The sequence below is a fragment of the Mustela nigripes genome, chromosome 2 (assembly GCF_022355385.1).
Source record: "Mustela nigripes isolate SB6536 chromosome 2, MUSNIG.SB6536, whole genome shotgun sequence".
NCBI lineage: Eukaryota > Metazoa > Chordata > Mammalia > Carnivora > Mustelidae > Mustela > Mustela nigripes.
The window spans coordinates 53,133,027-53,160,914 of NC_081558.1; the positions used below are offsets into that span (position 1 = coordinate 53,133,027).

Genomic DNA, 27,888 nt, shown 5'->3' on the forward strand with positions numbered 1-27,888 from the left:
CTCCTTTCACTTTCTCATTCAACACACCTTGATGCTGATCTTTTCCAAGTTCCATCTATTTCTTCTTTGATCTCAACAGCCTTTCACTCAGCAATTTTAAATCACTTCACACAATAATCGCTTAAAAGTAAAGAGCAAACAGATTCCCATCTCTAGCCTGACTCTCTTCGGACCACAGTTTGCTATTTCAAACGGCATCCCTGACACATGGGCGTCATCTCCCACAGCCTCTCACGTTTACTAAGTCCCACCTAAGGTTCTACTCTTCTTCACCTGCTCTGATCCACTAAAGCCAGGCGAGCCTGACTCTGAAAGACAGGCTGCACAGCCTGGGCTTCCTTTGATAGCTAATATGGAACAAAACAAGACTGGTCAGTTTCCTGATAATCTTCCCTTATCTTTCTTCCTGAATATACATAACATGTTATCTGTCTTGTTTTTGTGGTAAAACTGTCACATTCTATCTGATCTAAAAAGTGACATATCCTATTATATATCTATATATATTGTACACACACTACAATATATAGTCGTTACCATTAATCTGCTTGTTTTATCTTCCCTACCAGACTACATAAACATTTTAGGAACTATTTGAATCACTTTATATCACTTCTGTGTAGTACCAGGGCATACAGACTCGGTGTTCCACATTTTCACAAAGAAAGGCCATGATATTTGTTGTATCACAAACAAATGTAAAAGACAATGGAAAGGGACCAAATATCAAAGCCAGCTCATTAATAATTTTTTCAAAAGGTACTTCATTTTAAAACTTTCTAAATACCATTACCACAGGGATTGCATTTTCCTCGTTCTGCAATTAACAAAGGTTCCTTACCATCAGAGAACCCTTCTGACCTATTTCATGAGGGTCTCAAATTCCTACCTATAAGCCACAGGAAGTGACCCATTTCTTTAAGATATAAACAAAAACAAAAGAACAAAAATGAGCAAACTTAGCGTATTTTGAAGGGAGACAGAATTTTAAACATCAAAACAGCTTTAGTCTCATCTTCTGAATCCAAAATACAGCCTCTTCGATTTCCAAAGGCATCTTCCTTTTTAAAATGGTCAGATCCATTCTCCCCTTACTACTAAAGAGAGGCCACCAGCAGTATCAGCAATACCTGCGAGTCTGTCAGGAAAGGAAACTGATGGGGCCCTCTCCAACCTACTGAAGCAGACAAGCTCTTCGGGTAAAATATTGGAAGGGGATGCTTGGGTGACTCAGTGGGTTAAGTGCCTGCCTTAAGCTCAGGTCAGAATCCCAAGAGCCTGCTTCTCTCTCTGCCTGCCGTTTCCCCCCCCCCCCCCCCCCTTGGGCCCCCCCCCCCCTAACAAAAAAACAAAAAAAAAAAAATAAAAAAAAAAAAAAAAAAAAAAAAAGAAAGAAAAAAAATTGGAAGGATAGCTCTGTCCCACAGCCAGAGTCACATTTTGAAAACCATCCTCAAATTGTCTTATCTTTCATCAAAAACCTTCAAAGGCCACAGGATAAAGTCCAAGCATCTTAGCAAAAAGTGAAGGCTCTTTGAAATGTGATTGCAACCACCTTCCCATTATATCACTAAGCATTTGTGCTGACCACCTGTTATAGACCAAGTACTTCTGCAGGGAGCAAGGATGTAACTGAGGTCCCCACTCTCATGGAACGTACCCTCCAGAGGCGTAAACTGCCCCACCACCCGCATTCTGGTCACACTACCTCGTCTCCCTTCTCCAAATGTATCCATGCATTTTACTGACTTCACACCAGGGTTCACACTGGTCCCTTAATCTAGAACTTCCTTTACACCTGTAAAAACACCTTTCAACTCAAAGACAATGGATAAAATCATTTCTACCCATCCCATCTACAGGCCCATTTACAGGCCATCCCATGGCCTGTGTCCTTGACTAAATACCAACCAGGCTGAAATAATCTCTTCTTTCTCTGGAATTTCATTTATTCTCTAACACAGTGAGGGCTGTACCCCTACATTGTGATTCATATTTAAATCTCTCTTTCTCCTCCCCTGGGCAGTGTGCACCAGGAAGGAGCAGGACCATATATTATTCATCTTTGTAGCCTTGGAACCCACCGCATGGTTTGAAATAAATAGGCACTTAATTAATTGCTTTTCCAAATGTAACTCAGACAGAACATTGTCTTTGTTCAAAGCTCTTCCTTGGAAATCTTTACATTTTCCTCTATGTAAAAAGTCTATGATCTTTTTTTTTTTTCCCCAAAATGACTTTATTTTAAATGATGGAAAATATTCTTTGAGGATGTAATTAGAATTTTAGTAAATACCTGATCATTAAAAGAAGTGGTGTGAAAAAGGATAATTAAAATAGGTAATAGAACTGCTATTCCAAAACAAAGCTTAAATACTAATACAACTGATTATTTGTGCATATTTCATAAACTCTTCCCTAAGGCAACTCCAAAAATGTCTTGAACCATGACAGTAGTGCTATAATATTTTTATCCTAGAGTAATGGTTAGAACATTCTTTTGAATGTACCACTCTGGCTGGCATGCTTCTTTAAGACTAACGAGAATCCCGCTTCCAGCAAGTAAGACTTCTCTTAAGAAGTCCACATGTTTGCAGGAATGCGTTATGTATGAAAGCGGTCATCTGTTTCTAAAACACCTAAAAGTAAAAATATTCAGATCGGAGACAGGCTACCAGAACCCCTTCCTATCATCCTTCCTCTTCCCACCCACATCTTTGGCCTCTGAGGACCCCAATGGAACCTCTAGATACCTCAGAAGGCATTCAGAAGCCAAAGGAACAATGAAAAGAAAACCGAAGCATAACGTGGGAAACCATTATCCTAATTCCTAATATCAGGACCTTTGAAAAGTATTTCTGCTGCTTGGGCCTCAGTTTCTTCACATGTAAAGTAAGGGAAGCTTATGTTCCTTCCAGCTGAAAATGCCATTATGTTCAAATATCTTCAACTCTGGACACAGAGCATGTGACAATTTTTCCAAATCCTGTGGGTCCTTTCAGGATATATACACATGGTTAATACTTGGGATTTCATTTAATGAAGTACTATCATTAAAGACTTTCCAACATTCATACTTCAAGTATGTATATTCATTGCTAAATTATATTCAATATCATCAATATCTATAATATTACATATAGGGGGTGCCTGGGTGGCTCAGTGGGTTAAGCCTCTGCCTCCAGCTCAGGTCATGATCTCAGGGTCCTGGGAACAAGCCCCACATCAGGCTCTCTGCTCAGCAGGGAGCCTGCTTTCCCCTCTCTCTCTCTGCCTGTCTCTCTGCCTACTTGTGATCTCTCTGTCAAATAAATACGTAAAATCTTTTTTAAAAAAATAGAAATAAAAGACAAAGTATTACATATTAATAATATTACATATTAATAAATGCCCACCTTCTGTTTTAGATAAAAATAAGTACAAAAAGAACTTCTCTAGTGACCTCTGCCATTGCCTTTGGTGCCCACTGATTGAGGAGAGCCCTATTCTGCACCACAGAAAGGACCCAGTGCAGGAGGGGGCGGAGTGAAGACAAGGAGCAGCAGCAGGAGTCCCTGTTCTTAGGAAGATTATCTTTGGGTCTCAAGCACAAATGCTGTTTTCAGAGGTTAATGAGGCATTTAGATAAACCTCCCAAACTTTTCTTTGCAAGAAAAGTACTGCATTATAATTTCACCAGGTCAATTAAGAAAATGTGAAAAAAAATTTAAAAGTGGTAATTTATGAGGTGATTGTTATTCACTTAATTGTGGTAATTATTTTACAATGTATCCATGTATCAAATCATCACTTTAAATATGAACAATTTGAAGGCATCTGGGTGACACCATCGTTAAGTGTGCCTTCGGCTCACGACACGATCCCAGGGTCCTGGGGTTGAGCCCCACATCAGGCTCCCTGCTCAGCGGGGAATCTACTTCTCCCTCTCACTACCCCTGCTTGTGTTCACTCTCTCGCTGTCTCTCTGTCAAATAATAAAATCTTTTTAAAAAAAAAAAAAAAGCAAATATGTACAATTTTGTTTGCCAATTACAGCACGATATGGCTGGGGGAAGAAAACTGAGTCTCCTCCCTGTCCTTATCTCCCCCCAAAAAGAAAGAAAATATAAAAATACAGAGAAGAGGGGCGCCTAGGTGACTCAGACATTAATCGACTACCTGAGGCTCAGGTCATGATCCTAGGGTCCTAGGATCAAGCCCCGTGTTGGGCTCCCTGTTCAGCAGACAGCCTGCTTCTCCCTCTCCCTCTATCTGCTCTCCCCGTATCTCTCTGTCAAATAAATAAATAAAATCTTAAAAAAAAAAATACAGGGAACATTTTTATTGTGGTGTAGAGCTGTGCTCCTAAGTTTTAGAGTGCACAAGACTCACTGGGAATCTGGTCACAATGCATCTTCTCCATGGGTGGTAGCTCTGCTGTGAGGACTATGACAGCATTTCTTTTTTTTTTTTTTTTAATATTTTATTTATTTGACAGAGTCACAAGTAGGCAGAGAGGCAGACAGAGAGAGAGAAGGAAGCAGGCCCCCTGCTGAGCAGAGAGCCCAATGTGGGGCTTCATCCCAGGACCCTGGGATCATGACCTGAGCCAAAGGCAGAGGCTTTAACCTACTGAGCCACCCAGGTGCCCCAAGGACAGCATTTCTAACCAGCTCCCAGGTGACACCACAGACCAGAGTGGAGCAACAAAGAGGTAGAGAATACACTCCCTGCAGCAATATGTTTCTGAAAGGGACTCGTTTAGAATATATCATCTAAAATTTCACTTTTTTTTTTTTTTTTTTTTTAATTTCAACTGGGAAAATTCCACAAAGCCAGACCCTGGCTCAAAGCCCAGGATCCCAGCCACACGCCTCTTAAAAATAGGTTTTCAAAATGCCTAGCATTTTTTCAAAAAAGAATAGGATATTTGGCTAAAATTCTAGCAAAGTTCTTGATACCAATCCAATTACTTTTTTTTTTTATTAACTTCATCCTTGTTTCAGTTTTCACATCCTGCTCTACCCTGTCATTAAAACGTGTCACAAAACTTCTAAATCTCAACTATTCTTGCTTGCCAGGTAGCTAAAACCCCTTTTGCCATCTGCTTATCTCCTACAAAACAGAGGAAGACTTTTTTCCCTGGCAAGTTTTCTAAATTCTTTTGTTTTTGTTTTTGTTTTTAATTTCAGCTTTATTGAGGTATGACTAACATATAAAATTATAAGATATTTTAAGTGTGCATCGTGGTGTTTTTCTATACATATATATATTGTGAAAGGATTTCCCCCATCTAGTTAATGCCCCTATCACCTTACTTGTTTTTTTATTTACTTAGGTGAGAACATTTAACTTGTCTTAGAAAATTCAATTTTACAATGCAATGTTCTCAACTCTAGTTATGTCTTACATTACAGCCTCAGACCTTATTCGTCTAATAGCTAGAAGTTTGAACCCTTTTACCAAACTCTTCCTCTTTCTCTAAATTCTTCAAGATTGCCAACAGCATACAGTATTTTGCTACAGAGTCATGGAATTGGGAAACCAAGAACTTTTGGACTTTCTGAAAGTTCAAGGTTACTTCAAATCATCATCCCAGAGAGAGGGCAATTAAGAGTCCTCTTTGCAAAGCACAAACTCTATTTAACAATACAACTAGAATTTAAGTACAGGTCAACTTCAAGTGAATTCAGGTTGCAAAGATATTTTCAGACACCCAAGCAATAATGTGACTTTCTAAAGACTGTACTCAGTATTAAAACAACTCAAGAAGAAAGCATATGCTTCTGTTCAGTGTTGTTGTTGTTGTTGTTTTTTCCTGTTGTAAATTCTACTTTCCTACTATTTTCTTTTTTTTTTTTAAAGGCTTATTTCCTTATTTCAGAGAGCAGGGGCAGGGGAAGAGCAGTAGAGAGAGAAAGAGGGAGAGAGAAATCCAAGCAAACCCCATGAAGGGCTCAATCTCATGACCCTGAGGTCATGACTTTAGCTGAAACCAAGAGCTGAACGCTTAACAAACTAAGCCACCCAGGCACCTCTATTTTCTTATTTTGAAAAACATCTTCGTTCTCTTATTCACTATCTCTGCAATCCTCAGCAAACTCCTCACAATTCCCCAAGAGTCTTCCAGCAAAGACACAGGTTTGCAAGTCAAAACCTGTGCAAACATCACCTGTCAAACTTCTGTAAGGTAGTGACACATGCATCCTGAGCTCTATTCACCGTTCCCTTGCTGAGACTTTGCTAAAATTCTTACCACGGCAAGAGAGCCTTTCAAACAGCTTTCTCTAGGCTCTTCATTGTACAGGTGAGGACACAGAACCAAAGACTGTGACTCTCTCAAAGCTATACTGCTATTGAATCAGAGTCTTCCCAGCTTCCTCATCTGTGCATTTTTTAATACTCCACAGGGAGGCAGAGCCTCCCAACCAATTTTGAGAAATAAAAGCTATCTGTAAACACTTACCTTAGAAATTACCAGCAACCAAAATCTATGAAAGGAAAAAAGATAAGACTGAGCTCCTTACCTTAACTGAAAAAGAAAGGGCAGACATCACACTGAATACTTAGGTCAGCTACTCACCAACTGAATATAAAAAAGCAAATTCTCCCTCATCTATTCTACCAGCCCAGGTTCCACAGCAAATTTCTGCTATTCAGTGAAGGGAGGAAATATTTTTTCATCAAGTACAATTGACCAAGCAGAGCAAATGACAATCATAACTACAAGAATTCAAGTTGAATTTCTGAGAAATAATTAGAGTATACAACTAACTTTTCAAAATATGAACAAGACCACTGTACTTTAGTCAAGATATTCATTTATTATTTTCATTACATATTTCTATTTTATACTGGATAAAAGAGGTATCCCAGACTGAAGAAAGCTGAAAGCTCCATGTAATTCCATGACAGAAAGGTTTCGGGATTGCTCACCATTGTATCGCAGTACCCAAAAGAGTGACAAATACAGAGCAGATGTTCCACACATAGTAACTGGATGAGTGACTCAAAGGGAAAAAGAGAAGCAAGTTGCAGGATACAGATAGACACCTTAAATCCACTGGGATGGCTGCTTATGGGGACAGAAAATGGGGATACAGTGTACTAAACAGATAAATCAGAACTGAACTTTTTATGGATCAATGACAAAGGGTAAGTCATGACTTATTTGGCCAATGAAAAGAGAAAAAACCTTGGGGGAGATAGGAAAAGGTTGGGATAGAGAAGAATGCTTAGCTTTCAGGCATTAGCAACTGACTCTATCTTCAGAGGCCTCAACAAAAGAAGCTGAGGGGCTAAAGCCTGCCTTTAGGTTCTCTGTCCCCCACTCAATGACAAATACTTATCAGTAAACATAAATAGGAAGCTCAATTCCAAATAATAATTACTAGTTTGGAAAGAAGGAATCTTGGAATCCCAGCTACCTTTATCCCATCCGGGAAAAAAAAAGTGCATTTTCAGATTAACCTGAACTAACCTGAAGATGAAAACAAATGATCCTGCAACAAGCTATCAAAAACAACATGGTACTGGTACTGTGTCCTCAGCCAGCTGTCATTAGTTAGCTACACAAATTTGTCTGTTTGAGAGTTTTTTAAAAATCTACAACATAATATTTTGTAAAAATATTGTACTATCACCTTCTAAATATTGTATTATCACAACATTCCCTCTATTGCCAGCCCTGACCCCCAAAGACAGCATTACATAAGAGATTCTGCTTTTACTCGTGAGCTCAATGTATACATTACTTATTCTGATCGCCTTAAAGGCTAGTTCTGTTATCATTAATAATAACAACTTTCAAAAGTTAAGGGCTTAAAAATAAGTTAACGAATGTATTCCTTATTTTTTTATGCTTTCTTTTTTTTTTTTTTTTCTCCTTAAGGGATCTTCAGTTACCCTGATTCTGACTACATTTATTTATTTTTTAACTGAAATAAAATTGACATATAACTATGTTAGTTTCAGGTATATAACACACTGAAGCAATATTTGTATGTATTGGGAAATATCACAACAGGCCTAATTAACATCTATCACCACACAGTTAACAATTTCTTCTGATGAGAATTTTAAATGGCTACTCTCAGCAACATTCAAATATACAATACAGTATTGTTAACTATACTCACCAGGCTATCATACATCACATCCCAGGACTTACTTATTTTATAACTGGAAGTCTGTACCTTTTGATACATTTTACTCATTTCATCTACTGTCTCTTTACTCATTTCATTACTGTCTCTGGCAACCACCAACCTGTTCTCTGTACCTATGAGTTGGTTTTTTTTAATTTTATTTTACTTTTAAGCTTTATTTATTTATTTATTTATTTGAGAAACAGAGAACACAAACAGGGTGGGGAGAAGCAAAAAAAAAAAAAAAAAAACGAAAGAAAGAAAGAGAGAGAAGCAGACTCCCTGCTGAGTGGGGAGCCTTATTTGGGGTAGGAGTGAGTGGGGAGGGAAGCCTCCACCCCAGGACTTCAGGATCATGACCAGAGCTGAAGGCAGACACTTAACCAATAACCAACTTAGCCACCCAGGTGACCCTGTTTTTTTTTTTTATTTTTAAGACTGTACCTAATTAAATGAGGTCATATGACACTTGTGTTTCTCTGCCTTATTTAATTTAGCATAATGCCCTCAAGGTCCATCCATACTGTGGCAAATAGCAAGAGTTCCTTCTTTGTATAGCTGAGTAATATTCCACTGTATACACAGACACCACATTTCCTTTAACCATTCATCCACTGATTGACATTTAGGTTGCTTCCTGGTCTCAGCTAATGTGAATAATGACACAATGAACATGTAACTGTACATGTCTCTTCAATATCCTGTTTCTGTTTCCGTCAGATAAATATCCAGAAGGAGGACTGCTGGATCAAATGATAGCTCGATTTTAATTTGGGGGGAAACCTCCAGACTGTTTTCCATAGTGGCTGTGCCAGTCTACATTCCCATCAATGGGGCACCATGGTTCCCTTTCTCCACAATCCTGCCAGCACTTGTTTCTTGTCTTTTTGATGAATACCATTCTGACAGGAGCAAGGTGGTATCTCATGTGGGGCTCAGAGTACAAGCTTCCCTCTGCCTTTTACTGACCTCAGTCATTTCTTCTCTGACAAGCAGATATGAGGGAAGCTACTAACATGCAAGAAAGAGACCAAATCAAACCAAAAAAACAAAAAACAAAAACACCACACACACACACACAAAACAAAAACAATCTAAGCAACCCAAAGACCATTGAAAAAGGAAATTTTTTTCAATGTATCAATTGCCTCAGAGAGATATAGCACTGGTGAAGATGGTGTGGTGAAGACGGTGTGGCTTTTAAAAAGAGCACCAGAAAATTAAAATAATAGAAGTTATAAAAACAATCAGTAGAAGGGGCACCTGGGTGGCTCAGTGGTTTAAGCATCTGCCTTTGGCTCACGTCATGATCGCAGGGTCCTGGGATCAAGCCCTGAGTCAGGCTCCCTGCTCAGAAAGGAGCCTGCTTCTCCCTCTCCCTCTGTCTCTGCCCCTCCCCCCAACTCACGCTCATACATACATGCGCTCTCTCTCTCTCTCTCAAATAAATAAAATATTCAAAAAATTATATATATATATATATATATATATATATATATATATATATATATAATTTCATGGGCTAATTTCAATGAAGGCTACTGTTCTCAAAATCTCAGGTCTCAAGAACAGAATCCCTAAAGATTCACACCAAATAAAATACCTCTGACCCATAGCTAAATTCTTATTACCATGGTATTTTTTACGCCAGAGATAACATAGTATTAATTCTGACCTACATACTAATTATGTTCCAGCAGGAATGCCATTCCTGGTCACAATGTTGCTTTCCTTTTCAACTGGCTTTTGTTTAGCCCTGACCCTCAACATATCATCCTAATTTAACTGAAAGTATAAGAGAGCCCATTATAATGTTCCCCTTACTTGTTTACGTTGTAAAGTTTCCACAAAACAAAGTATATTCTTTTTTTTTAAATTATAGGCAAGAGATGTTCCTAAGCCATCTCATTTTTAAATATTCCCTAATATTACAACCATGTGCTATTTCCCACAGCAGTATGATAATCAAATATACCAACACACTAACAAATTCATACCTACTAAGAGAAACAATAATATTCAATTTTAAATAATTATTTTGCTTAAAGTACTATCCAAAATGTGTGGGCGACAGACTGACAGATAACAAGTTTGAATGCAAGGCAGACTACATTAAAATACAGGGTCTCAAAATATAATAAGATTAATTCCAGAAAGGCAGTGGGGAGGACAGTGGAAGACATAACTTAATGCCTTGGTGGATACTGTTTTTTTCTCATGGATAGCACTTACACCAAGTCCCTTACAAAATTCTAAATAAAATGTGCATGATTAACTCCCAATAATCAATTTTTCTAAAGATTTTATTTATTTATTTGACACAGAGAGAAAGAGACAGCAAGAGAGAGGATACAAGCAGGGACAGTGGGAGAGGGAGAAGCAGGCTTCCCGCTGAGCAGGGAGCCCAATGTGGGCCTCGATCCCAGGACTCTGGGATCATGACCTGAGCGGAAGGCAGCCGCTTAATCGACTGGGCCACCCAGGCGCCCCTCCAATAGTCAATTTAATGTTCACCTATGTTGAAATAGCATACTAGAAAGGATATGCACTATGAAGTCAGTGAAGTCTGATTACCCACCCCGTCTCTGCCACCAACTGGCTAAAGCAGATGATACCTCCATGTCAGTACTTAGCACGGCACCTGTCATGCCAGAAACATTCAATAAATAGTTGTTGAATGGATGGATGGAAGGGTGGAATTATTGTGAGGACTGCATGTAGAAATGCATACATCACTGTAATAGCACTTACATGGCAGCATCCTTCCCCTTCCTTCCCCTTCCCAGGGCTCATTTGCCTTGCTTTTATCCGCTATGATTTTCTCTCCCTCATAGATGATCCCTTCCCACAGAGTTGACTGTTAATCTTTCTGGAATAAATTCCAAAAGCAGACTGCTAGAAATGATCGTCTGAACAGATATCAATAATGTTTGTCATCTTGCCCCCAGAATTAGCTTCCTCTCTAAACTTCCCTTTTTTTCACAACCAAGCAACCAAAACTAAGCACCTACTAATAAGTTCTATACTGTGCTGGGATGAGAATATAGACTCCTACCCTCAAGAATTTCATACATACTTGGAAATAATAAACTAACAATATCTAAAACAATAAAGAGAAAATAGTAACTGATTCACACCACATAACAAAAGGTTACTTAACTGAAAATTCAACTATATGTGATAAAATAAGAACCAGAGAATAGTGTTTTGTTTTAAGACTAGAGGACAGCCATGATAGAGGCATACACACAAATTTGGACCTAGTGATTCCTGTCTGGAAACTCACTGTAAAGAAATAACCCTAAAGGGAAAAGAAGATGGAGAAGTTGTCTGAATGCATAAATGGGAAAATTAGAAATAACCTTAAAATTGAACAATATTTAAAAAAAAAAAAAAAAAAGGTAGAGGGGAGGGCACCTGGGTGGCTCAGTTAGTTGAGCATCTGCCTTCAGCTCCAGCTGTGATCCCAAGGTCCTAGGATGGAGCCCTACACTGGGCTCCCTGCTCAGCAGGAAAACTGCTTCTTCCTCACCCTCTGCCCCTGCTCATGCTATTGTTCATTCTCTCGCTCTCTCAAATAAACAAAAATCTTAAAAAAAAACAAAAAACAAAAAATACGTAAAAAACGTTTAAACATTTTAGGAATATGCAATTCTCATGTACTTTAGCCAGAAGAGAATTCTCCACTTGGAGCCTAGTATCACTTGGTTTCTTCTTACATTCATGTGCCTGGCTCTCCTCTAGACACTAAGCAGGAAATATAATACATACCATAATATCATGCAACAGAGCACGACCCTGCCCTAAGAAGGGCACAGTGCCTAGAGCCTGCAATATTTTGGGAGGCCCATGAAAATGGTTTGTTTCAAAATCAGAAGAAAATGTGAACACTTAGGCTATAGAGAATGTTTTAATATGTAATATTAACATATTCATCTTTATACCAATACAGTCATAAAGTATAATCTTTAATGCTTTTTTTTTTTTTTTAATGACAAAAGATATCTGCAAAGGCAAAAGTGCCTCAGACTCATGAAAGTAATACTGCGGCCCTGGGAAACATCCATATTGAGGACCAAATATGAAGAAGGAGCCGGCAATTCTGATTTGAGAGAAGAGTATTTCAGGCAGAAAAAGCAGCTGAGGGCACCTGCGTGGCTCAGTGGGATAAGCCTCTGCCTTCGGCTCGGGTCATGATCTCTGGGTCCTGGGATGGAGCCCCACATCAGGCTCTCTGCTCATCAGGGAATCTGCCTCCCCCTCTCTGCCTGCCTCTCTGCCTACTTGTGATCTCTCTCTCTTGGTGTCAAATAAGTAAGTGAAATTTTAAAAAAAAGAAAGAAAGAAAGAGCAGCTGACACAAAGGTCCTTAAAATGGCATAATAACTGATAATATGTATGGAAAAGGGAGTAATATGACAAAGGCCTGGTTTGAACCACTTGTGAAAAGAATAATAACAATGTAGAATAAAATTAGTAATGCTAAGGGATTTAGAAATTTAACCGAAGAGGTGAAAGTTCTGAACATAAAAAAACCACAAGAATGAAAGAAATTGACGTCATACAAGAAAACGGAAAGAGGAACGCCTAGATGGCTCAGTCAGTCAAGCATCCAACTCTTGATTTCAGCTCAGGTCATGATCTCAGCAGCCTGGGACTGAGCCCCACATCAGGCTCCTCACTGAGTATGGAGTGTGCTTGTCCCTCTCCCTCGGCTCCTCCCCCCCTACCTGCTCATGCACTAACAAAAAATAAATGCTCCTCAATAAATAAATAAATAAAATATTTTTTAAAGACTGGAAAGCCATCTCCTACCCATGGATTGGAAGATTACTACCATTAAAATGACCATACTACCCAAAGCAGTCTACAGATTCAATGCAACCTCTACCAAAACTCCAATGGCATTTTTCACAGATACAGAAAAAAACAATCCTAAAATGTGTATGGAATCATAAAAGGCCCTGAATAGCCAAAGGAATATGGAAAAAGAACAAAGCTGAAGGCATCACCTTTCCTGATTTCAAACTACATTAGAAAGTTATAGTAATCAAAATGGTAAGATACTGGATAAAAACAGACACTTAGGGCAATAAAACACAATTGAGAATTCAGAAATAAACCTACACATATACAGTCAACTAACCTATGAGAAGGGAGCCAAGAATACAGACTGGGAAAGGACAGTCTTCAATAAATGGTGTAGGATTATTCAGCATCAGGGAAATACAAATCAAAACCACAGTGAGAGACCACCTCACACCAATCAGAATGGCTAAAATTAAGTCAGGAAACAACAGATGTTAGCGAGGATGTGGAGAAAGGGGAACCCTCCTACACTGTTGGGAATGCAAACTGGTGCAGCCACTCTGGAAAACAGTATGTTGGTTCCTCAAGAAGTTAAAAATAGAGCTACCCTATAACCCAGCAATCCCACTACTAGGTACTTACCCAAAGGATACAAACACAATGATTCAAAAGGGCACACGCTCCCCAATGTTTATAGCAGCAATGTCCACAATTGCTAAAATATGGCAAGAGCCCAGATATCCATCGACAGATGAATGGATAAAGAAGATGTGGTATCATTTACACTGCATACACATATCAAATCATCATGCTACACATCTTAAGTATACACAGTTTTGTCAATTATACCTCAATAAAGCTGGAGGGAAAAATAAAGAAAGGACATCATACAAGAAATAGGTGAGAAAATGAAATATTTCAAAAGGATTAAAGAAGAAACTTAAAAGAAATGTAACTTTCTTCAATTTTCCCAAGGGTAGAAATTGGAACAATAACAAGGATTGGAAGAGGTATTCTTAGTAGCTGGGAGAAGTGGGTCTAAGGAGAGAACATTACAGGAATGCAGACTCTCACTCAATAGTAAAAGTGCTCCAGGAGTGCCTGGGCGGCTCAGCTGATTAAGCATCTGACTTTGGCTCAGGTCTTGGAACTGAGAGTCCCTGTGTGTCAGGCTCCCTGCTCAACAGGGAGTCTGCTTCTCCCTCTCCCTCTGCCCCTCCCCCTGCCTATGCATGCGAGTGCCCGCCCACACACACACTCTTACCTCAAATAAATAAAATTTTGAAAATAATAATATCAACAATAAAAGCAGTCTAACTCCTCCAAGTGCTCAACACTGACAGTGCAGTTACATAATAAACTCCCATCTCTTACCTTCAAGCAGAGGAAGAGAGCTAAACAACAAGAATATTGCAGAGAAGCGTGCCTGGGGGGTTCAGTGGGTTGAAGCCTTTGCCTTCAGCTCAGGTCATGATCCCAGGGTCCTGGGATAGAGCCCCACATTGAGTTCTCTGCTCAGCAGGGAGTCTGCTTCCCCCTCCCTCCCTGCTGCCTCTCTGCCTACTTGTGATCTCTGTCAACAAATAAATAAAATCTTTAAAATATATATATATATATATATATTGCAGAGGGCAGCTGTGCATCAGAAAGAAGGTTGAACAAGAGAACAATCAAGGTCCTCACCAGCCCAGTAATCCTAAACTAGCATCTGTTTGCACAGAGGTCTGCTATAAACTGGGTTCACCAGAAGACAGCCTGAGGCAAAAGAGAGTGGCAGGACCTGCTGGGCCTGCCCAGGAGCCCAACTTCTTCTGCTCCTGTGTGCTTCCGTTCCCCCAAAGGGACAATCCTGACAGCCCCCCCAACAAAATTCCTGCACACTATCTCCATTTATCTTATGAATTTGGATAGTCAAATCTGATTTTACTATAAAATGTACTGCAGCTATGGATTGCAGTTTTTTTTTTTTAAGATTTTATTTATTTATTTGACAGACAGAGATCACAAGTAGGCAGAGAGGCAGAGAGAGAGAGAGAGAGAGGAGGAAGCAGGCTCCCCGCTGAGCAGAGAGCCTGATGCAGGACTCAATCCCAGGACCCCGAGATCATGACCTGAGCCGAAGGCAGAGGCTCAACCTACTGAGCTACCCAGGCACCCCAGATTGCAGTTTTTAAAAAATTTAATAAATACTGTTGTAGGTATCCTGACGCCAATATTACCCCTATTTTAATTGCTTTATAGTAATACAATTTATAGAGTTTTTTAGTGCCTGACATCACAAGTCCCTTCCCTCCCTACCCTTTATTTTTCAAAAATTTTGATAATTTTGTCAATTTAAAATACCTTTGATATTCTGGCTAGGATCATACTGAATCACGCAATCTCATTAGGATTAAAAAGATTAAAATGAATGTAACTGACACCTTTATTTGACTGAACGTTTCTACTCAGGAATATGGTATTTTCTTTTATTCAGATCATCTTCATGTCCTTCTATGATTTCTTCATGTGGGTCTTACATGTTTCTTGTTAGGTATTTTCCTAAATATTTTGTATCTATGGTTGGTATGTGAATAAGACTTTTCTAGAGGTAATTTCTAACTGGTTATTACAGGTAGGACAACATTGATTTTTTTTTTTAAATGCTACTCTTATAATCAGCCACCTTATTTGAGTCTTTTATTAGTTCTAGTAGTTTTTTCGCATTATGATACATGGGGACATTATGATTTTTCTAGTAGACTATTTATAAACATCTGAAAATTACAATTTTGACTATACCTTTCAGTTTTCAAAAATTTGCTGGCCAGAATTCAATCCCTATCAAAACACCAACAGCATTTTTCACAGAACTAGAACAATCCTAAATTGTTTTTTAAGATTTTATTTATTTATTTAACAGAGAGAGAGAGATCACAAATAGAGAAGCAGGCAGAGAGAGTGGGGGAAGCAGGCTCCCCGCTGAGCAGAGAGCCCGATGTGGGGCTCGATCCCAGGACCCTGAGATCATGACCTGAACTGGAGGCAGAGGCTTAATACACTGAGCCACCCAGGCACCCCTAGTACAATCCTAAAATTTATGTGGAACCACAAAAGACCCTTAAGAGCCAAAGTAATCCTGAAAAAGAAACAAAACTGGAAGTATCACAGTCCCAGATTTCAAGTTATATTACAAAGCAGTAGTAATCAGGCACCTGGGTGGTTCAGTGATTAAGCCTCTGCCTTTGGCTCAGGTCATGATCCCGGGGTCCTGGGATGGAACCCTGCATCAGGCTCCCTGCTCAGGGGGAGGCCTGCTTCTCCCTCTCACACTCCCCCTGCATATGTTCCCTCTCTTGCTGTGTCTCTGTCAAACAAATAAATAAAATCTTTAAAAAAAAAAAAAAAAAAGCTGTAGTAATCATAACAGTATGAGGCAGGCATAAAACAGACACATAGATCAATGAAAAAGAACAGAAAAACCAGAAATAAACCCACAAGTATATGGCCAATTAATCTTGAACACAAGAGGCAAAAATATGCAATGGGAAAAAGTCTCTTCAATAAATGCTGTTAGAAAACTGGACAGCTACATGCAAAAGAATGAAACTGGACCATGTTCTTATACCCTAAACAAAAATGAACTCAAAATGGATTAAAGGCCCAAATGTAGTCCCTGAACCATAAAAATCCTAGAAAAGAACACAGGTAGTAATTTCTCTGACATCAGCCACAGCAACATTTTTCAGCTATACTCCTGGGGCAAGGGAAATAAAAGCAAAAATAAACTACTGGAACTACATAAAAATAAAAAGCTACTACACAGCGAAGAAACAATTAACAAAACTAAAAAGCAACCTAATGAATTGGAGAAGATATCTGCAAATGACATATCCAATAAAGGGTGAGTATGCAAAATATATAAAGAACTTACACCAGAAAAACAAATAATCCAATTAAAAAATGGGCAGAAGACATGAACAGACATTTTTCAAAGAAGAATCCAGACGGACAAAAGGCATTCAACATCAGTCATCATCAGGAAATGCAAATCAAAACTACAATGAGACATCACCTCACATGGTCAGAACGACTAAAATAAAAAACACAAGAAACAAGTATTGGTGAAGATGTGGAGAAATAGGAACCCTTGTACACTGTTAGTGGGAATGCAAACTATTATGGAAAACAGTACGGAGGTTCCTCAAAAAGTTAAAAATGTAACTACCCTACGATCCAACAGTCGAACTACTGGGTATTTGCCCCAAAAAGTACAAAACACTAATTCAAAGGGATACATGCACCCCTATGTTTACAGCAGCATTAATTACAATAGGCAAATATGGGAGCAGCCCAATTGTCCATTGATAGATAAATGGATAAAGATGATGTAGGGTGTGTGTGTGTGTGTGTGAGAGAGAGAGAGAGAGAGAGAGAGAGAGAGAGTATTATTGAGCCATAAAAAAGAATGAAATTGGGGGCGCCTGGGTGGCTCAGTGGGTTGAGCCGCTGCCTTCAGCTCAGGTCATGATCTCAGGGTCCTGGGATCGAGTCCCGCATCGGGCTCTCTGCTCGGCAGGGAGCCTGCTTCCCTCTCTCTCTCTCTCTCTGCCTGCCTATCCATCTACTTGTGATTTCTCTCTGTCAAATAAATAAATAAAATCTTTAAAAAAAAAAAAAAAAAAGAATGAAATCTTGCCATTTGCAACAGCACAGATGAAACCAGAGAGTATAATGCTAAGCAAAATAAGTCAGAGAAAGATACCATATGATTTTGCTCATATGCAGCATTTGAGAAACAAAATAATTGAACAAAGGAGAGAGAGAGAGAGAGAGAGACAAAGAGACTCTCAACTACAGAGAACAAACTGATGGCTACCAGAAGGGAGGTGTGTGGGAGGATGCGTGAAAGAGGTAAAAGGGATTTAGAGTATACTTATCATGATGACCACTGAGTAATGTGCAGAATCATTATATACAGAGGTTGAATCACTATACTGTACACCTGAAACTAAAATAACACTGTATCTTCGCAATACTGGAGCTAAAATAAAATTAAAAACTGGAAAAAAAAAAAAAACCTGAAAAAAAATTTATTACCAGGAACTTCAAGTTTAATGCTATTTGAGTTGTCTTGATCCTGACTTAAACTGTCTTGTTAAACATACTGATCATGGGTTTCTAGTGGGTTACTTTTATTTACGTCAGAAAGTTTCTTTTGCTCACGCTAAGTTGTCACCATATACGGATGCTGATAACATATACTTTTATCAATGTAAGAAAGTTCTTTTCTCCTAAGTTTTTATCATTTCTGATGCTGAATTTTTGAATTTCTTTTTGATTTTTGTCATGCACCTTACATGAATTTTTCTTCTTTAATCTACTAAAGTAATACAAATAATTTATTACTTTACAAGACTTCCTTCTTCTTTAAAAAAAAAAAAAAAAAAAAAAAAAAACGGGGGCACCTGAGTGGCTCAGTGGATTAAGCCTCTGCCTTTGGCTCAGGTCACGATCTCAGGGTCCTGGGATGGAGCCCCGCATCTGCTCGGCAGGGAGCCTGCTTCCCCCTCCCTCTCTCTGCCTGCTTCTCTGCCTACTTATGATCTCTGTCAAATAAATAAATAAAATCTTTAAAAAGAAAAAAGACTTCCTTGTACTGACCAATCCTTGCATTCCTGTGATGCAAACAATTTATCTAGACATGTAATATGTTGTTCTTTTAATACACTGCTAGACTGACTTTTTTAATATTTAATTTGGGATCTTCATATCTATGTTAAAAAGGAAACTGAAAAAAAAAAGGGGGGGGGGGAGGAACTGATTTGTAAGGTATACATGTGCCCTGTGCTTTCCCTGTCCACTTCTGGTATCATAGTTATACTATCCTTACAGAAGGAGTTAGAAAGTGCTCTACACACTAGAAGGGAGATTTGTTTCTTGAAGATTTGATAAAATTTACTTATAAAACTGGCTAGGACTCATATCTCTGATTATCTCTTCAATTTTTCCTATAATCATCAACCAATTCAGGTTTCTGTCTCTCTGTGATTCAAATCATTCATTTCACTTACATTTTTTCATTGTTCTACATGTATATGTGTTTGTGTATTATTCTCATCTATATTCATCATAATGCACCTTTTGTCATCTCTCGTTTTCTATAATGGCATATATCCTCTTTTCCCTAATCAAATTGCCCAAAGATTTGTCACTTATTGGCCTATTAGAAAAAAAAAAAAAGTTTTTTATCATTTAGGTTTATTGATTTTCATTTTTATTTATAAAAATAAAAGACCAATTCTTTTCTTTCTACTTTGGTGTTATTGTTACTACTACTATGACTATTATTATTTTGGTTGTTCAGTGGGCCCATTAATTTCCTATTTTTCTTATAAATGCATCGTCCCTGTACTTCTTTGGCTTCACCCCACCAGAACTTCCAGTTGGTGGATGTTTCAGATCTTTATTACTTCCTAAGTTCCTTGTGATATTCTGCAAACTTTTGTTGCCTATCTTCCAGATCATTAAATTTGTCTTTAATCATATACACCCGATTCTAAAGCTGATGTATTTAATCTCTGAAGTTCAATAACCCTATGTTAAATTTCCATGAACTTTATTGCAGCAATAATACTTTTTCAAAGCAGGCTATTATTTAACATAGTCACTACCTCAAGTCTTTTTGAAGATACCAACTAACATGTTTTTAACTTCTCATATATTCCCTGAAGTCTCTTACTCTGGGTCTTTCTCTTATCCTATTTGTTTTCCTTGAATGTCGGATGATCCTTTGATTTTCATTCATACTTCAGCAGAAAAGACTAGGGCAGTCAACAAGGGCAGCTCCCGCACATCTGTGGGCTGGCTAGCAATGGGTCTCTCCTTGGGGAGTATGCTCTCTTACACAGAGAGGAGTACCTTTACTCTTATATAGTAGAGGAGTGTCCAGGGACCCAGCTGTGCTTTAGGGCATATGAATGGGAAACCTGCAAGACAGCAAGCTGGGAGACAGACACAAACCTACAGAAATAATCTTTCCTCTAGTGGTGAAGATCCTGCCTACTGGAAGGGCTTACATTGCTTTGGACACCCTGCTTTTTGTTGGGGGTGCCCATGCTGATATCAAGCTCTACTCTGCTTCTCTCATATCCCTACACCCACTTTCTTCAGAGCACAGTTCTCAGTTCTTTGCCAGAAAGTCACTGTCATAAATGCAATACTTTATAGTTTCCTGAATTTGGCTCTAGGGCCCTTTCCCCTCAGTAGCAGTTAGTCACTGCAAGCTCTGCTATTAATTCCATTTTCTTCTGCACCTGTGTTTTGGGTTATGATTTTTTGTTTTTGTTTCCTTTTGTCAATCTAATCCCATCTGCCATCTGTTTTCAGTTTTCCAGGAATTCTTCCTAACTTTTGGTCTACTGAAGGTGGGCACCTTTTCTGGTTTTCTAGCAGTATAACAGATTTTTTTTTAATGTCTATATTTTGTTATTTTAAAGGATTTTTATAAAGACAGGAGTTAAAAGCATGTGTTCAGGCTGCCATTTTGCCCCCAAATTCCAGTCTATCCTCCTGAGTTCCTAAATGAAATATTCTTTTGCAATTTAAACTGTTTTATTCGAAGCACCTCAATGAACACTTTGCTAAGGAGAAGAAAAATCATTCTTCTCAGTCCCTGCCTTCTGGTGAACAAAACAGATTTCTGCTTTGTCAAGTTCATTAAAAAAGCGACTACAATCTAGTTAAACATGGCAAGTTCCACAAAAGATGTGACATTTAACCAATATTTTTCCGAGGGAGAAAAAACAACACATACAAAGTTTAAGAGAGAGGTAGTCTTAGAGAAGGAAATGGGAACTTCCCCAGATTTCAGGAAAGATTTATTCATTTCATTTACAAGGAATCAAGAGCTTGATCCAATAAAAAGGCAGTTACAATAAATCTAAAGCCACTAAGGATGTAACAGTTTGATTTTTCTAAGTTGATGCTATTTCCCTAAAAGTGTAAACTGAAACGTATTCCTTCTGCAAATTACATCCACATCCCATATCTAGTCAATAAGTATTTTGTAAGCCTGAAACATAAATCTTAAAGAAACAAACAAGGTGAAGCAAAGATGTGGCCTCCATCTTTTAACAGAAAATCTGAATTCAAAGAAAAAATACACACATATCCAAATTAGCTTCCATATTAAACTAATGAGAGATACTAGGAGGTGGGTCAATGTTTTCAGCTCTTAAAGAATTGCTATAGTAATTCACAACTACAGTGAGAGGAGGGAGAGAAGCTGATGCAGATTGCTTTTTTTTTTAATCTACTATGATTTTAGGTTATGTTAATAAAAGTATTGAAACTAGACCACAAAGCACATACTAGAGTAACACTTAACAGGTCTGATCTTGGCAGAGAAATGATTGTTTAGCTCACATGGCATTTTAAAAAATCTACACATTTTACATAAAAATCCAGGATTCAGTCTGTCGTTAAGAATCAGAAAATTTGGCAAATCCAGCCCCATATTCCCATGTAAAAGGAGTCACAGGGTAATGTTAACTGGCTCCACTGAGAGGAAAGACCAAAGAAGCCTATGTGCCCATGGAGGCTGACTGCAAGTTCCCAGCATGATGTCCTGAGCTGAGACAGCCACCTCCCCATGAGCTGGCTCTGACAAGAGAATGACTGGAGCTGGGTTGTGGCTGCCTCCTGAAAGGGGGCAAAGAGCCCTGTGTTCTGCAGGATTCCCCTGCTCTCTACAGTCTGACGCGTGGCCACTTCCCACCCTAGGCACCAGTCTGCCCTCCTACTTCCTTTGTCCAAAGAACTCCAGATCAAAGCTGGTGGCAGTACCGGGGATACAATCCCCAGACCACACACAAAAATCATTGTTTACTCTGAATGTACCTATTACAGGAGGGACATGAAGGAGCCAGAGGTGGCAAAGGAGATAGTGACTCCCAACGTTGAGTTCAGAGGCCTATGCAACAGAGAAGGGTTGTGGGTGCTGGGGATGATCCTGCTTGGGGGTGGGGAGGGCAGGGGGAGGGAGGAGGAGGGCGCAGGGGAGCGCAGGGTGGGGCGCAGGTAGTGATTTTCGAGAGAAAAGAAGGAGCATGCTGGGACACTGAAGATGGGTATCAAATGAAAAAAATAAGTACTTCATCCAAGGATTCTTGACTCTGACATTTAAAACTGAATTCCAAATGACATTAAAGTAGCTCATTATATTTTTATGTGTATTAAAGGAAAGCATGGATTTCTAAAGACTGAGAAATATTGGTTTAAAGGAAACATAATAAATCACCCTCAAATGGCTGAAGAGCTATTTGGGAGAAGAATCTATTTCCAACATCCATTATGCTAATTAACAAGCCATTATTTTCACCAGTGGAGATCCATTTCTAACATTTATTATGCTAATTTGAGCTGATATAAAAGTACAAAAATAGCAGAGACATTTGTAGTAGCTGTCTCTGGAGGGGAGCCCTTCTGATTATATGCCAGGTGCTTACCCTGGGAGGCAAACTTTGATTAAAGCAGGTGACCACACCTAGAGTGTCTTAAGTTAGCACAGAAATACTCTCCCACCTTACTTAGGCTTCATGGACTTTTTTTTAAAGTAAAATAAACTTCTAGGAGATGACATTTTCAATGCCACTGTTCACAAAAGGGGAAATAACTGAAAGCACAAAGCATATTATTAATGACTCCAACCTTTAGAAAGGGCAGTAAAAACAGTCCTTAATTTCAAAAATCCAAAAGAGGCTTGGGAACATGGAGTCAGAGAAGGAGGCAAGCTCCCCCAAGACCTCGTGCCTCCTTCCCCTAGAGTCCGCTGCACTCCTCAGGAACAGAGGACACGTCTTTGGCAATCACAGCATGACTACACATGAAGGCACTGAGAGAAGGGTCACAATTTTTTTTTTTTTAACACTTTAATCTTGATTTAGGCATCCAACTTTTTCAGGCTTAATTTTTTTTCTCTGACATCTCCCACCCAGCCTACTAGAAAAGTTCCTGTTACAACCATCAAATGAAAATGTTTCACCAACTATTAATTACTATCAAGTGGAATATAGTACTCCTTTCAATTTGTACATTATTAATAGTAATAATGATAATCATAATGAGTCGTGTTTGCTAGTGTAAAATAAATTAATTCCTTAGAGATGAACCTTTCACTACAGTGGTTACTTTATTACCAACAGATGTTTATTAAATGCCAACCATATGTATGAAATGGTACAAGCTTGGAATACAAAGCAGTATGGAACAGGATCCTGGCCTTGAGCAAGTCTAGGATCTAACAGACTCACAGGACCTGAGGTCAGCCAGTGTGGCCACCCACCCCCCAACCAAGTCTTTCCTACAATGACTCTGAACAGTGGTTATCACATCTCGACTTGAACTACTTTGGCAATAAGGGATCTGTTCTTCTGGGAGGCCACCCATCCCCATCAGAGCATCTTAACTGAGAGAGATTTACCAGAAAAGGCGGCTCCATAGAAAGAGCTCTGTGGCTGCGAGCATCTGAGCCACGGACATACATGGCAGAGTCCCTGCGGCTCCTGAATAACAAGCCACCACCCCTCCTCTCATTTGGCTGATTGCAGCTACTTAATACTCAAGAAATGCTATTTCACTGGTTGGGAAACATCTTCCAAAGAAAAACCTCTTGGCTAACTTATTAGTGGAGGTAGGCTTTACAGAAGTTGTGTGTGTGTGTGTGTGTGTGTGTGTGTGTGCGCGCATTTATGCATTCACTCAGCAACCCAGTCTTCAATGAGAAGGCAGACAGCAGAGAAATTATGGGCGTGGGCTTCAGAGTCGCACTGCCTGACTTCAAATCTCAGCACAGCCACTACCAGCTGTGGATCCTTATTGATTAGTATAACAAATTACTATAATTAGTATCCAAATCATTTAAACTCTATAAGCCTCAGTTCCCTTATCTATAAAATGGAACTAATCAGAATACCTACTTAATAGGGTTTTTGTGAGAACTAAATGAGATAATACAGTGATTAAACTGAAGTCCATAGACAAAGCTCAGAAGTCTGTGAGGAATTTTAACTTGTGTTGTTATATTAATGAGATCTTTAAAAATCTGACATAAGCAGGAACAAATGGCTCACTCAGTCAAGAGAGCATGTGACTCTTGTTCTCCGGGTAGTGAGTTTGAGCCCCATGTGGGCCACAGAGCTTACTTCCAAAAAGGAAAATCTGGGGGAAAAAAATCAGACATTTACTGTACAACCAGGTACTGGCACATGATTTCAGGGACTCTCTGCATTTCTTCCTGGCCTAATGAGAAAAGGATAGAAATAAGCCTAATATGAAATCCAAACAGGCCCTAAAAGAAGGCCAACTTATGTCACCACCATCTGTACAATGGAGTATTTTAGAAGAATCTGCAAAGATCAACACGGGGAAGAACCTGTGTCAAAGGGCACTTTTGCAGTACAGGCACCTGACACTGAAGAATCAAACCCAGCATGGAAGCAGGACCACACTGGAGAAACAGGCTTTAGCTGGAGCAGATTACTATTCACCACATCACGGCTAACTTTTATGGCTGCATTTAAATTATAAATTCATATTCTGGTTAAAGTTGCTAAAGTGCTATATGCATAAAGATTTTATGCCTAGTTTTATGCTTATATATATTCAAATAACATTTTAATAAGGATAACCATATTGTGATTATGCAAGAGAATGTTCTCATGTGTAGGAAATACATAACTGAAGTACCTAGGAGTACAGAGGCATGATATCTCCTGCTCTCAAGTGTTTCAGGAAAAAAAAAAAATATATATATATATATACACATATATCTATATATATGCCGATATATATATATACACATATTTATACAAATATATGCACATATATATGAGAGAGAGAGAAAGATAGAGGAAATGGGACAAAATATAAACCACTGGTGCATTTGGTGGGAGAACATATGATAGCCAAGGAATTTTAGAGCATCTCACACTTAGGTGGACCTAGCCCCTCCTTCTTCAAGATTCAGATCCAGAATTGCCCACAGTATCATTAACTCAGTATCACAGTACCATTAACTCAGCTGGGAGAAGGGATCCAACAACAGAATCACCTGGTAAGGCATTTTCAGAATGCTTACAAACACTCCTTCCTCCTCGCTTTGGAAATCACTGCCACAACAAGCCACTGTCATGAATGGAAATACACAGTATCCCTCTTGGGTGTTTTAAGCTATGAAGAATAAAAATCACTAATGCAATGATCAAAGCCATCAAATTAGGCTACAGATGATCAGATGGCTGTCCTCTCAATTAAGGTCTACTAGGCAATCTCAACACAGCCATGGTTCAGCTAGGAGGACACTTCAGGGAACAAGATGGAACTAAATAAATTTAAGCAAAGGAGAATGACCATTTTCCCCTCTAAAATTTGGAAACAACAGAGCCTGAAAGAGGGAGGAACTGCCTCTAATGGAATAGTCACGTTTGCTCACAAGTGGCGTGCCAAGTCCTCCAGTACTCTTGAAAGAGAATCTGATGATGTCACTCCTGTCTAGTCACCAATCTATACCAGCATGTCTGAATACCAGAGTGTTCAGACGTGCTCATGATATCTTCATAACCCATGTGTTAGTCAGGTCTTCCCAGTACATTAAGGGAGGAGCCAGCAGCAAGCTTATCCAACAAAAGAGATATAACCGAATCATGTTCTTTCAAGTGCAGGCCCGAATTCATCAGTGGATCCTAAAGTCTATTTAATGAGTCATGACCCCACTCTCCTTTAAATAAAGTAAAATATAAAGAACAAAACAGGCATCTCACCATGCAAATCAGGGTAATCTTTGTTGCATGCAGCTTTTGTATCATTTATATCAATATATCAATACAAGGGTCACAATGTTTTTGTACTATGTGCATTGGCAAAAATGTTTGAAAGCCACCCTAACAGATGCTGAGGAAAAACAGGAGACTAATAAACCTCAGTGTCTTAAGTCCTGTCCTCAATTTTTTTTCAATTTTGACTGCTAAAAAACAGACCTAGCAAAAGGTTGGGGTCTTCCCAGCACCAGCATTAATCACAACTGAAAGGAAAGATTCCTCCAGCACATGGAAAACGGGCAATCTCACGTTGTATTTTCATAAGTACCTTCCAGGATTACCCTGGATGCTGATTAAATCAATGTCTCATGAGCAGTGGAATAATTATTTTAAGTAAATGTACTCCTTCTAGGCCATCCAGATAAATGACTATTGTGTTACTACAAAACCACCATTTCACTATTGACTTCAGCTCTACAGTCCACCATTGAGATATTTCTTTTATTCTCTGCTAGTAGACATAATGAAGCCTTAAGGCTATCAGGTATTATAAACTCGAGTCCTAATAGCCACTGTTCTCTTCAAATGCTCAAACAATAACATCTTCAAAAATGCCTGAGTTTTCGGTTCTCTGTGAGCCAAAGAGAAGACAATCATTCAGGTCACCTACAGGAGTCAGGAAACTGATCTCAAGTAGTAGGACATTTTTCTGTTTGTAATAAGACACCTAAATCAGATTACATACACAAGACTTTCTTAAAGTGTTGAAGAGAATGTTAAGTGTAACAGCAATTTATAACAAAAGCTAAAATAGAATTAATCTGGGGCAGAGAAAGCTGATTCAGGCTGAACAAGACCAAATAGGTCTTAAGAAATCTACTAGAGAACTCTGAACTTAATGCTCAACTTTGCCTATAACCTGCATAAGTTTTCACATACTTCCATTACTAGATAACAAAAAATACAACAAATGCCTAGTTTTTTAACTCTGTGCTCTCATGGGTGGTGATCCACACACCACCACTGTAAATAAAAATGTTTCTAAAAATGGTGTCTACATGTTAATAATAATGATTAGACATCTTTGGACTTTTTTCCTCTCCTTTAAATATAAAAAAGGGGGGCACCTGGGTGGCTTAGTGGGTTAAGTCTCTGCCTTCAGCTCAGGTCATGACCTCTGGGTCCTGGGATCAAGCCCTGCATCGGGCTCTCTGCTCAGCAGGCAGCCTGCTCCGCCCCCCCCCCCCCACTCTGCCTGCCTCTCTGCCTACTTGTGATCTCTCTCTCTCTGTCAAATAAATAAATAAAATATTTTTTTAAAATAAATAAATAAATAAATAAATAAATATAAAAAAGGATCCTGAGAAACTGAAATTATTTCAGAGGGATTCCAAAATCATGACAGCCCATTCCTAAACCAATTGGAATCATGAGAGTCCAAAGAAGAATATTCCAGAATAAATTCTACTCTGTGTTCTTTCTGGCCTTGCATATGCATAGATCCTGACTCTGCAAATCACTAACTGCTGTGTTAAACACAGGAGGTAAGTAAGAATTCCTCTAGCCCTTGAAATTATCATTCTATTTTTATCACCAAGTATTCCCCGTCTTCCCCTATTATACATTTTACAGCTGCAAGAGTTAAGTTCATCAGCTCCATAAAGGCAGTGTCTGTCTAATCATTGCTCATTGAATTGGTCTCCAGCCTGAACACACTGCCCCTGAAGCTGGGTTCCAGGGCTGAACCTGAGAAAGTAGCACAAAAAAAGAAGAAACTTTTACTCTCTACCCCCAAGACACAAAGGGCTGTCCTGAGGTCATTACTTCTATTTTTTATTTGTATAAACACCATCTCGTTTTACTAATCCTAACTAAATGTGGGCATTATAAAACAAATATAAAATACTGTCTTATACTGTCTTATAAAGTATAAAAACTTCTAAAGTAACTACTTTCATACTTAATAAAGCTTGTAACTAGCTATTCAAGTCAATAACATGTATTGCAATCTTAGAGGCTTAAAGTTTTTGTGGGTTAGATAAAAGCCTATAACCTGAGCTGCCTCTCCTTAGCTCAGTGTCTTTGGGAATGACACTTAACATCCCTGAGCTTCAATTTCCTTACAAGGGATAATTATACCACACCAAAGGGTAGTT

At 38.8% G+C, this 27,888-nt stretch overlaps 1 protein-coding gene across 3 annotated transcripts in view; it reads right to left on the minus strand.

The window, feature by feature from the left end:
- VGLL4 (vestigial like family member 4) overlaps window positions 1-27,888 on the minus strand; it is a 154,546-nt gene that overhangs the window by 110,384 nt on the left and 16,274 nt on the right. The gene's annotated exons all lie outside the window — the stretch shown is intronic.